This window comes from Polypterus senegalus, chromosome 7, assembly GCF_016835505.1.
Source record: "Polypterus senegalus isolate Bchr_013 chromosome 7, ASM1683550v1, whole genome shotgun sequence".
NCBI lineage: Eukaryota > Metazoa > Chordata > Cladistia > Polypteriformes > Polypteridae > Polypterus > Polypterus senegalus.
In genome coordinates, this window is record NC_053160.1 from 30,366,301 (window position 1) to 30,379,099 (window position 12,799).

Consider the following 12,799-nt stretch of genomic DNA (forward strand, 5'->3'; position numbering starts at 1 on the left):
GACAATCATGTTACGTTATTTTTAAAATGTTTCCTTTTCTTAGCACAAGCACAGCTGAGAAGCTTCAATGCATGTGCTCCATAACGCGTTAAAAATAATGCATTTAATCACACTTTGCATTCCAAGCAAAGGGGAACTTCTGTCAATGCATGATTTCCTGGTACACTGATTACATTGATGCACACATCAGAGCTACAAAAATGTAACAGTCGGAAGAAAACGCGTTGCTAGGACTGATTGGAGGAAAATTTCATTTCAAAAGACTATCCGACGGAAGCCTTGATAAAAGCGTGGTTTTGTGCACATATATATATATGTATATACTGTATATGTGGATGTATCTATACTAATAAAAGGCAAAGCCCTCACTCACTCACTGACTGACTCATCACTAATTCTCCAACTTCCCGTGTAGGTAGAAGGCTGAAATTTGGCAGGCTCATTCCTTACAGCTTACTTACAAAAGTTGGGCAGGTTTCATTTCGAAATTCTATGCCTAATGGTCATAACTGGAAGGTATTTTTCTCCATTAACTGTAATGGAGTTGAGCTGGAATGACGTGGGGGGCGGAGTTTCGTGTGACATCATCACGCCTCCCACGTAATCACGTGAACTGACTGTCAACGCAGTGCGTAGAAAACCAGGAAGACCTCCAAAAAGCGCTTAAGAAAACATGCATTATATAATTGAGAAGGCAGCGAAAAACAATAAGAAGTTAGCGAGTGACATATACTACCATATTCATGAGTGTTGCCAGCTCGGAAAGAAAGCAAGGTGTAAACCTAAACTTTAAATTAAGTTCATAGACAGGCTACGCTGGCGTTTCACATGCCCACAGGTAATGGGGATACAAGTTTAATGAGAGGACGAGGATATAAACGAGAGTTTTGATCACTTTGTAACTAAGTTAAAATTGTAGGTGAAGGGGTGTGCTTATGCAAATTCCGAGAGACTGTGTTTGTGGGGGATTGACAGTTATAGGCGGGTGGGGGAGTCACGTCATCATCTCCCCTCCCACCTCATTTTGCTCTGAGCTGAGCTCAGCGCTAACGCTGTCTTCGAAGCAACTTCTCAGACTGCCACCAAATACTCACAGAAAAATCCACAAGTTAATACACACGCTGTCTCTAGAGTTTCTCCACACTGAATCCTCCAGGCACTACTTACAAAAGGTCACATTGACAATCGTGTTACGTTATTTTTAAAATCTTTCCTTTTCTTAGCACAAGCACAGCTGAGAAGCTTCGATGCATGTGCTCCATAACGCTTAAAAATAATGCATTTAATCACACTTTGCATTACAAGCAAAGGGAGCTTTTGTCAATGCATGATTTCCTGGTACACGATTACATTGATCAGCGCATCCCGATTCATTTTACCCTCGCACCACCTTAGTTTGAGAAGAAGTATGAAAAATATGAGGTTAACACAGAAAACAGATCACCAATTCAAGCTTTATGAATAATCGATTCGCCATCAATAATTGTTTTGGTAAAGCCATCCTCCTTCCATTTTATAATTTTTCCGCCACTAGCCATGATTAAATGAACGGTAAAAAAGTAAGAGCAAAGCGAGGGTGACTTATTTAGGCAGGCATATATATGACAGCAACACTCATGACAATGTCAATCATATTACGTTATTATTAAAATGTTTCCTTTTCTTTTTCATTACTTCTTTAACACACTACTTCTCCGCTGCGAGGCGCGGGTATTTTGCTATATATATATAATATATGAATGACCTCCAAAGAACGCTGAGACTTTTGATATCATGAACGTGTGTGCAAAAGGGGTCTCCTGTCCAGCAAAAGTCGAGCAGCCAGCGTAGCATAGCTGTGCCGGCCTTTGAGACGCTGACTGCGCTTCTGCCTTAAGTCAAAGTGAGCACTTTTAATTTTTTTCATCCTCCCCCTGCGCTATAGCCCAGACAAGTGCAAACACGGGACCCCTTTTCTACACCACGGCAAAATAATATTAAGGCGATTCACACTTTCTTTTGCACGTATACGATTATGAGGTCCTCACCTCGAATTATGAAGACACGCACACGAGTGGAGGACTGACAGTGCCATCACAGCCGATTAATGGCGGGACGTCTCACCAGTCTACACAAGACCCACCGCGACTGTCCCCAAAAGGCGATCATAACGTCAGCGAACACATCTCTCTATACTATATAAAAGAAAAAGGCAACTTTCCTTTCTTTACACCTTTTTCCTTTTATCCCAAACCAAAGCCTTTCTCTCTTAACACTGCAGAGGACACAAAACTAATTTTCTTTAATTGCCGGTAAGGCACATTACCAGAGGCACAAATTTGAGACGTTCACATAGAAAATGTAATTTCTATACCACAGCCGTCGTAGCGCCTTTCAAAAGGGATCTACTACCGAGAGATGATCCATATACATTTTAGCTGCTGTTAGTTACTTACCTGTTGTGTTACACAGTCTTTAAAATGTAGTTTACCCGCAACCACTCCAGTAGTGCTCAATGTACCTGTACTTCTTAAAACGTTAATGTTTTACTGTTTAATAACTTATAGACTATATTTTATTATTTTTCCCTTGCACTCAGTGACCAAAGCTATACACACACATATAGACACATACAAACATACACACAAGTATATGTATGTGTATATATATGTATGTATGTGTATATATATATATATATATATACGCACACACACACCCCTATCTAGATTATATATATGTATATATGTATATGTACTGTATATATGATGTAGATAGGTATGTATATAGATATGTAGATATGAAGATATGTATGTATATACTGTATATATATATATATGTGTGTATGTGTTTATGTGTGTATGTGTGTGTGTATATATATGACAGCAGCAATCCAAGCTGTGAGAAAACAGTAAAAAGGAGGCGTATCAGACGTTGTGGTACATTTTCTGATGCAGCTAGACGAAAATAACTTTGTGACGCTGCCATCAAATACACAAAACAATTACTTTGACAATCATGTTACATTATATTTAAAATGTTTCCTTTTCTTTTTCATAACTTCTTTAACACATGGCATCGCTGCGAAGCGCGGGTATTTTGCTATATATACTGTATATATATGACAGCAACACTCATCACTCACAACAGTGACAAAACAATTACATTGACAATCATGTTACGTTATTTTCAAAATGTTTCCTTTTCTTTTTCATTACTTCTTTAACACACTACTTCTCTGCTGCGAAGTGCGGGTATTTTGCTATATATATATATAATATAAATAGATAGATATGACAACAACACTCATATGAATGACAAAACAATTACATTAACAATCATCTTACGTTATTTTTAAAATGTTTGCTTTTCTTTTTCATGACTTCTTTAACACACTACTTCTCCGCTGCGAAGCGCGGGTATTCTGCTAGTATGTATATACAGTATAATGTATATATGTGTGTACTGTATATGTATATATATGTTTATGTGTGTGTGTGTGTATATATATATGTATGTATATATATATATATATGACAGCAACACTCATGACAATGACATGTCAATCATGTTACGTTATTATTAAAATGTTTCCTTTTCTTTTTCATTACTTCTTTAACACACTACTTCTCCGCTGCGAAGTGCGGGTATTTTGCTAGTATTACATATTTGTGAGTGGCAAAAGTATATGAACCTTTCCTTTCAGTATCTGGTGTGACCCCCTTTGCAGCAATAACTGCAACTAAACGTTTCCGGTAACTTTTGCTCATTCCTGCACACCGGCTTGGAGGAATTTTAGCCCATTCCTCCATACAGAACAGCTTCAACTCTGAGATGTTGGTGGGTTTCCTCACATTAACTGCTCGCTTCAGGTCCTTCCACAACATTTCGATTGGATTAAGGTCAGGACTTTGAATTGGCCATTCCAAAACATTAACTTTATTCTTCTTTAACCATTCTTTAGTAGAACGACTTGTGCGCTTAGGGTCGTTGTCTTGCTGCATGACCCACCTTCTCTTGAGATTCAGTTCATGGACAGATGTCCTAACATTTTCCTTTAGAATTTTCTGATATAATTCAGAATTCATTGTTCCATCGATGAAGGCAAGCCGTCCTCGCCCAGATGCAGCAAAACAGGCCCAAACCATGATACTACAACCACCATGTTTCACAGATGGGATAAGGTTCTTATGCTGGAATGCAGTGTTTTCCTTTCTCCAAACATAACGCTTTTCATTTAAACCAAAAAGTTCTATTTTGGTCTCATCCGTCCACAATACATTCTTCCAATAGCCTTCTGGTTTGTCCACCTGATCTTTAGCAAACTTCAGACGGGCAGCAATGTTTCTTTTGGAGAGCAGTGGCTTTCTCCTTGCAACCCTGCCATGTACACCATTGTTGTTCAGTGTTCTCCTGATGGTGGACTCATGAACATGAACATTAGCCAATGTGAGAGAGGCCTTCAGTTGCTTAGAAGTTACCCTGGGGTCCTTTGTGACCTTGCCGACTATTACACGCTTTGCTCTTGGAGTGATCTTTGTTGGTCGACCACTCCTGGGGAGGGTAACAATGGTCTTGAATTTCCTCCATTTGTACACAGTCTGTCTGACTGTGGATTGGTGGAGTCCAAACTCTTTAGAGATGGTTTTGTAACCTTTTCCAGCCTGATGAGCATCAACAACTCTTTTTGTGAGGTCCTCAGAAATCTCTTTTGTTTGTGCCATGATACACTTCCACAAACATGTGTTGTGAAGAGCAGACTTTGATAGATCCTGTTCTTTAAATAACACAGGGTGCCCACTGACACCTGATTGGCATCAGATTGATTGAAAACACCCGACTCGAATTTCACCTTCAAACTAACTGCTAATCCTAGAGGTTCACATACTTTTGCCACTCACAAATATGTAATATTCGATCATTTTCCTCAATAAATAAATGACCAAGTATAAGATTTTTGTCTCATTTGTTTAACTGGTTTCTCTTTTTCTACTTTTAGGACTTGAGTGAAAATCTGTTGATGTTTTAGGTCATATTTATACAGAAATATAGAAAATTCTAAAGGGTTCACAAACTTTCAAGCACCACTGTAAGTAATAATTATATTTAAAACAGTTAAATGTCTGCGATGGACTGGCGCCCTGTCCAGAGTTTGTTCCTGCCTTATAAAAAGGAACAGAATAAGAAATGAAACAATCAGAGGTACAACAAAAGCGGGAGACAATCTTAGAAAACACAGGAAACCAGGGTGAAGTGGTATGGTCATGTGATGAGGAGAGACAATGACTATGTGGGCAAAAGAGTGATGGGAATGGAAGTACTGGGAGAAAAAGTGAGGGAGTTCAAAATGGAGGAGGATGGGTAAAATAAAAGAAGAGGTGAAGGAAAAGGATCTCACTGGGAGGAGGTGCAGGACCGAGTTGTATGGAGAAGGTCATATTTATTCAGGAATATAGAAAATTCTAAAGGGTTCACAAACTTTCAAGCACCACTAACAAAAAGTAGTCACTTGGTAGTTTTTTCTCTTCTAATCCTCTGAAGGTGTTTCACGGTGGAATGAGCAAAAAGATGTCTACTAACACATTCTCACTCCACTTTCCACCTTAATGTCTTTCCAGTTGAGTGATGTCCTGCTGGAGCCTCTTTCCATGTTCAACCCATTTATGAAAACAATTTATGAAAACAACTTTCTCTCCTCTTGACAACAAAAAGGCATCTATCTAACCTTGTACAGTATATATAAATGACTGGCTCTTTCGAAGGGATTGATTGGCCATCTGTGACTACTTGTGTTCTGTTTTGTGTGTTGTATTTACCCCATTTTTGAACACATTGCACGCCCAACCTACCTGGAAAGGGGTGTCTCTCTGAATTGCCTTACCCAAGATTTCCCAAGATTTCTTCCTTTTTTTCTCTATTTTTTGAGGTGGGTGGAGGGAGTTTTTTCTTGTCTTCTTACGGAGTCAATGCTGGGGGGGCTGTCAAAAATCAGGGCCTGTTAAAGCCCATTGAGGTATTCCTTGTGTGATTTTGGGATGTACAAGAAATATATTGTTGTTGTTGGATGTGAAGGGAGAAAAAAAGTGTAGTAAATTCTTGATGTTTGTCTAGTGGGGTCTGGGTGGTCTCATGGCCTTGGAACCCCTGCAGATTTTGTTTTGTTTTTTTTTTCTCCAGCCCTCTGGAGTTTTATTTTCAGTCCTCCCTGGCCATCAGACCTTACTTTATTCTTTGTTAATAAGTATTGCCTAATTTTTATATTTTTTCTTTTTTTCTTTCTTCATCTTGTAAAGCACTTTCACCTGCATCATTTGTATGAAAACGTGCTATACAAATAAATGTTGTTGGTGTTGTTGTTCCACCTCAACTAATGTTAAGAATTAGAAAGGCTGCCATTTTGTTAGCTCAAAATATACTTCAAACGATATTATGAGCATGGAAAATACTCTCACCATAAAATAAATGTAACTATTTGTTTATAAATAAACTTTTTTTTTTCAAAACAGTGTTTTTCACTAAATCCAATATCTTGCAGAAACAATTTGTGATAGAGAAATTTCAGTTTCAGAAAGGGATTCTGCACACCTAAATCTATAAAGTGCACCAATTTTTTTACACTTTAGGATTTTGGTTCAAATCAGTTTTGTCCTCCAGATTCCTTCTCCATTCTTCCAACTTCCTCTTCACATCCTGTTTTCTGGTATTACACATCACATTTGTCATCAGCCACAAGCCTGCAATAGGGATTGCTCTTTGATCCCCTGATTCAACACATCCACAGCCAGATCAAAGAGGTAAGGACATAAAGAAGATCCCTGGTACAGAATTACTCTAACTGGGATCTTGTGTGTTACACTGTTTTTAACCCGAGTTCTCACCCCCTCGTTCATATCCTGGACAATCCTCACATTCTATCTATCTATCTATCTATCTATCTATCTATCTATCTATCTATCTATCTACTTGTCTGGTTCTCCTTTCTCTCTCATGCACCTCCATACCTCTTGATGTGGCCCTCTATCATAAGGCTTCTCCATATCAATAAACATCACATGCAATCCTTTCTGTTTTTCTCAATGCTTCTGAATGCAAAGATTGCATCAGTAGTTATTTGCATGGCATAAAACAGACTGTGGTGGTCTCTTCCCAAAGCCTTCGTTCTACATCCCATTATGGCTGGTTAAATAACGCTTAAGTACACACAACGAGTCTGAGTCAGCAATTTAACCCACAGACTTCAAGTTTAAAGTTCAGTACTTTAGCCAGTACAAGTACACTGCCCGAATGTGATAAAAAAATGATAACTTAATTAACTATAATTAATACACTCCTAACTCCAACCACTTTTAAAAAGTATGTTTAATAACTGCTTGTTTCTGAGATGCCAGTATGGTGACAGGTTTTTGCTTCATGGTTCAAATCCTGAGCCGTCTGTTGGGCAGTGGCATAGTTGGAGGGGGATTCAGGGGGGACATCTGTCCCTGGGCGCAACATCCAGGGGGCACCAAAATGATGTTATAAAATGTTAGAATCAAATGTTTTCCATTCTTAAATGCACTAAAAAGTAAATAAAAAACATTTGCACACTCAGTATGAGGATATCGTTTACCTATGTTTTTTGTCTCTTTCTGATTTCGAAGCACATATTAGTTCTATATACCCAACAGACAATAATTTATCCCCTCCATAACTCTAACATGCTTGACTCCCACCCAGAAAAATTTTTGACATTATTAAATATGCCACGCGACTGACATGAGGCATTAGTGTATCATTGTCTAAGTTGTTGCAAACGCCATTTCTGTGTGACAAATGATTTGTGTTTATGTGTTTGATAGAAAATTGATTGGGCTGTGGTGAAGTATTCTAGTAGATGGCTGCAAAAGTCTAGACATTTCCCCATCATATTTTCGTACAAATAAATTGTAAGTAATGCAGTTTTTATAAATATATAATTATTTTGCTTTATAATTTCCTATATACATTCTTTAAAATCATTTTTAAATGTGGAAAACTAATTTTTTCTTACAAAAACTAATGACGGATTTAGATTTTAAAGAACACGAGGTGGCGTTATCATTTTCGGAGACTTATATGAAATTTTTTTCTTAAAATACTATCATTTTAAATACATTTTTTAAAAATTTCTTTCCATTCCCCATTGCATTTTGGCAAACAGGAGGGGGCGCGAAATCTTCAGTTGTCCCCCGGCACTGAAAATCTTAGCTACGTCTCTGCTGTTGGGTGCATGCATGTTTTTTCCATGGGGTTTTTCCCAGGTTATTCAGTTTCTTTCCCATATTCCCAAAGATGTACATGCTATGTTAAGTGGACTCCTTGTGGGTATGTGGGTGGGTAGGCCCTATGATAGACTATCATGGTATATAGAGTTGTTTTCTACCTAGCTGGTTTTAGAATAGTACACTATATGAACAAAAGTATTGGGACGCCTGACCATTACACCAACAGGGACTTTAATGACATTGAACTGAAATACATCGTCTTTAATATGGAGTTGGTCCCCCCATTTGAAGCTATAACAGCTTCCACTCTTCTTGGAAGGCTTTCCACAAGATCTTGGTGTTTTTCTTGTAGTAATTTGTGCCCATTCATTCTGTAGAGCATTTATGAGGTCAGGCACTGATGTTGGACAGGAAGGCCTGACTCACAATCTCTGTTCCATTTCATCCCAAAAGTGTTCGATAGGGTTGAGGTCAAGGCTCTGTGTGGGCAGGTCATGTTCTTCCTCATTGAACTCATCCAACCATGTCTTTATGGACCTTGGTATGTGCAGTGGGGCACAGTCATGCTGGAATAGTAAAAGGCCTTCCCAAGACTGTTTCCAGAAAGTTGCTAGCATAGCGTTGTCCAAAATGTCTTGGTATGCTGAAGTATTAAGATTGCCCTTCACTGGAAATATGCAGCCTAGCCCAAACCTGGAAAAACAGCCCCACACCATTATCCCTCCTCCACCAAACTTCACAATGGCACAATGTGGCCAGGCAGGTAATGTTCTCCTGGCATCTGCCAAACCCAGACTCACCCATCTGACTGCCAAACCGAGAAGCGTGATTCATCCCTCCATAGAACATGTTACCACTGCTCCAAAGTCTAGAGTTGGTGTGCTTCACACCATTCCATCCGACGGTTGGCATTGGACTTAGTGATGTAATGCTTGCATGTATTTGCTCAGCCATGGAAGACATTTACATGAAGCTCCTGCCGTACAATTAATCCCAGTGGAAATTTGGAACTCTTCAGCTATGGAATCAGCAGAGCGTTGATGATTTATAAATACTGTGCACCTTTGCAGTTGTCACTTTACATGGTCTTCCGCTTCATGGCTGAGTTGCTGTTGTTCCTAAACGCTTCCACTTTCCAGTGATACCTCTTACAGTTGACCTTGGAGTATCCAGCTGGGATGAAACTTCACAAACCATCTTACTGCAAAGGTGGCATCCTTTCACAGTACCATGCTTGAAGTCACAGAGCTCTTCACAAATGTTTTTAAATGGAGACTGCATGGCTAGGTGCATGAGTATGAATATGTTGGTTAAAATGACAAGCTACCAGGTGGCTCTCTGTCTTGGTACTGTTCACCATGGATCTGGCATGGCCCTTAATGCAGTTGACAGTCTGCATAGGGCAACAAAAATGTCCTTTCCTCAGGAGAGAGCATGATTTTTCAGGTCTCATTTATCAAATTGTAATGGCCCTTGACACACCTCTTGCAAGTATGGTAAGTCGCAGGTCCCAATAATTCAGCTCAGGCATATTCAGCCCCCATTCCAGCCCATACAGTATTTTCCTACAGGAGGGTTAAAGAGTGTCATACATTTTGCTTATCCCTTCCATTCCATGCTGTGCTGGCAGTTAATTGGTCTTTCATCTCAGCCCACCTGTATTCCCCCAAGCTAGCTAACTGGTCAATTCCTGAGATTTTTATCTATAATATTTTTAACCTGTTGTATGTTCAATAATTGGTTTCTAAAGTATCATTTTTATAAGTACAAAATGTATAATAATATTATTTCACCATCCTCCTGACATATATTACATGTATCACAATTCCAGATTCCTCAGCTAAAATAACAGTCCGGACTCAATCATCTAGAGTTACAACTTTCTCCCAGAGTCTCCGTTTGTTTTTCTTAATTACTCCAATTTTTCTCTCATAATCCAAAAACATGACAGATTAAATGATGACAATAAATAACCTGGCTGTGAGTGTGTGCTCTTTGATGGACTGACAGTTTTTAACTTGCATTTTGAAATTTCTGGTCCCTCAGACACCATGAACTTTTGTCAAACTTAAATTAAGCAGGTCCAAAAAATGGGTGGATGGATTTTTGGAGGGGGGAACATTGTGGAATTTATTTGGATTTTTATGAAATGTTGACAGTATATCAACTGTGTCACTCACCTAGAGCCCAATTCCAGGTCCTCATTGGCTACAAACACCTTCCCCTGCTCTTTTTAAACATGCAGAACTGATTGATGTCATTATATTTCCCAGACGTAGTCTCATATTCTGTACTTTCTGCCAACGCTTGATAGTACTGGTTTTCAAAAGCACCATCTCTTGGAAGATGGTTATTTTAGAAGGACCATTAGGTCAGTGCTGAATGATTACATGAGTAACACAAGCATAGTCTACCTCTAATGTCCAATAGTGAACATTTCAACCTCTCTCCATTTGGAACTGAGTCTCACAAGAAGCCATGCCCGTTTCCTCCATGACACATACAAGTACAAAGACAGAACACTGCTTAAATCAGGGCAGTGTAATTCTATTTCTGTGCAACCAAGGGTTAAACTGACACAAAACAGCATCCTCACTCTCAAGATAAAAAGAACAGAAATTGGATTTTCTTCCACAGAACCAATATTAATTTTCAGATTTGCAAATGTCAGAATTACTCACAGCTACAGGGCACACATTAAGGGGGGATAAAAATAATTACATTAATTTGAATTGTTTGCTGGCAAATCGTCAGTGTAGAAGGAAAAAAACGAATGAAGCAGCCAGTTCTTATCAGTAACACTGTATTTCAAAAAGAAAATTTCATTTTACAAGAGAGATTCACAAATCACACACACATTCATACACACACACACACACACATATATATATATATATATATATATATATATATATATATATATATATATATATATATATATATACAAATAAAGAAAATTTAGCAGTAGTGAATAATAATTCTTAGCGGGATATTTCCAGCAGACATTTAAACCCATGCTGGCACAATTAAAGGAAATAATATGTCTGGCAGGATCTATTTATCAGATTGTAAATTAAACCTGTCTGAGAGCCAGGTTTCCATTATTTTCACAAGCGAGACACATAATTGCTGTTGATCATCTCATCTGTCTTTCTCTGCTGGTAAAGGTCAGATATCGGACTGCTTTCATATCATCAGCACTAAGGAAAGCCTTGACCTGACACCTCACTTACAGACACATGCAGGTTAAGTCCGATTAGCAAGAATATGCAGATCCATGGGGGATTAAAGGCCTGGAATAAGTGAAATAAAAGGTTCTCAAAGCGGCGGCTGTTAAATATTCTAATTATGTCAAAGATTGCTCCTTTGCATATTAAAGGAAGTCAAGATCTACTTTGAATTATGGTTAAGCTAACAAATCTACTTCATATCCTTGATCAAATTAGTCTACCTAATATTAGAATAACATTTTTGTTAAATATCCTTTTTAAAAGATACTTTCTGAAAGTTTTTGTGAAGTGTGATTCACACTGCAGTGTGTGACTATAATTCACTTTAGACCAAGTGAGACGCTGCAGCTAATTGAACTGTACACCTGGGTGAAGTGTCAGGCAGTTTAAGTTTTACCTTTTAGCTTAACCCAGTATCACTTCTAGGTTCCTAGTCATTAAATATCTACCAATAAAAAAATCCGATCAAACTTAAAGACAGGTAGCATGGCAGATGGCATTGCAGCCTCAGTGAGTTTGAGTATGTGTACCCTCTGGTTTATTGGTTCCCCTTATATAACTACCCCCCTTTTGTTACCTGCCACCTCAACACCCAGATGAGCAAACAGCAGGAGTCATAAATGAAAGGCATAGAAACATAGAAAAAAATGCTACTTTACACCATCCTGCGGGATGAGTGGTTCTATAGGGCAAGGGTTCCCAATTTTTTTAAGCCAAGGCCCCTCAAAAAGTTATACCATCTGGTTAGGGTTCTCCACTAATATAAACCCAATGCAGTGAAGTAGGATATGATCTTGGATTCTTCATTACTGTTAATAGTAGATAGATAGATAGATACTTTATTAATCCCAAGGGGAAATTCACATACTCCAGCAGCAACATACTGAAAAAAGAACAATATTAAATTAAAGAGTGATAAAAATGCAGGTATAACAGATAATAACTTTGTATAATGTTAACGCTTACCCCCAGGGTGGAATTGAAGAGTCGCATAGTGTGGGGGAGAAACGATCTCCTCAGTCTGCCAGTGGAGCAGGACGGTGACAGCAGTCTGTCGCTGAAGCTGCTCCTCTGTCTGGAGATGATCCTGTTCAGTGGATGCATTAGATTCTCCATGATTGACAGGAGCCTGCTCAGTGCCCGTCGCTCTGCCACGGATGTCAAACTGTCCAGCTCTGTGCCTACAATAGAGCCTGCCTTCCTCACCAGTTTGTCCAGGTGTGAGGCGTCCCTCTTCTTTATGCTGCCTCCCCAGCACACCACTGCATAGAAGAGGGCGTTCGCCTCAACCATCTGATAGAACATCTGCAGCATCTTATTGCAGATGTTGAAGGACACCAGCCTTCTAAG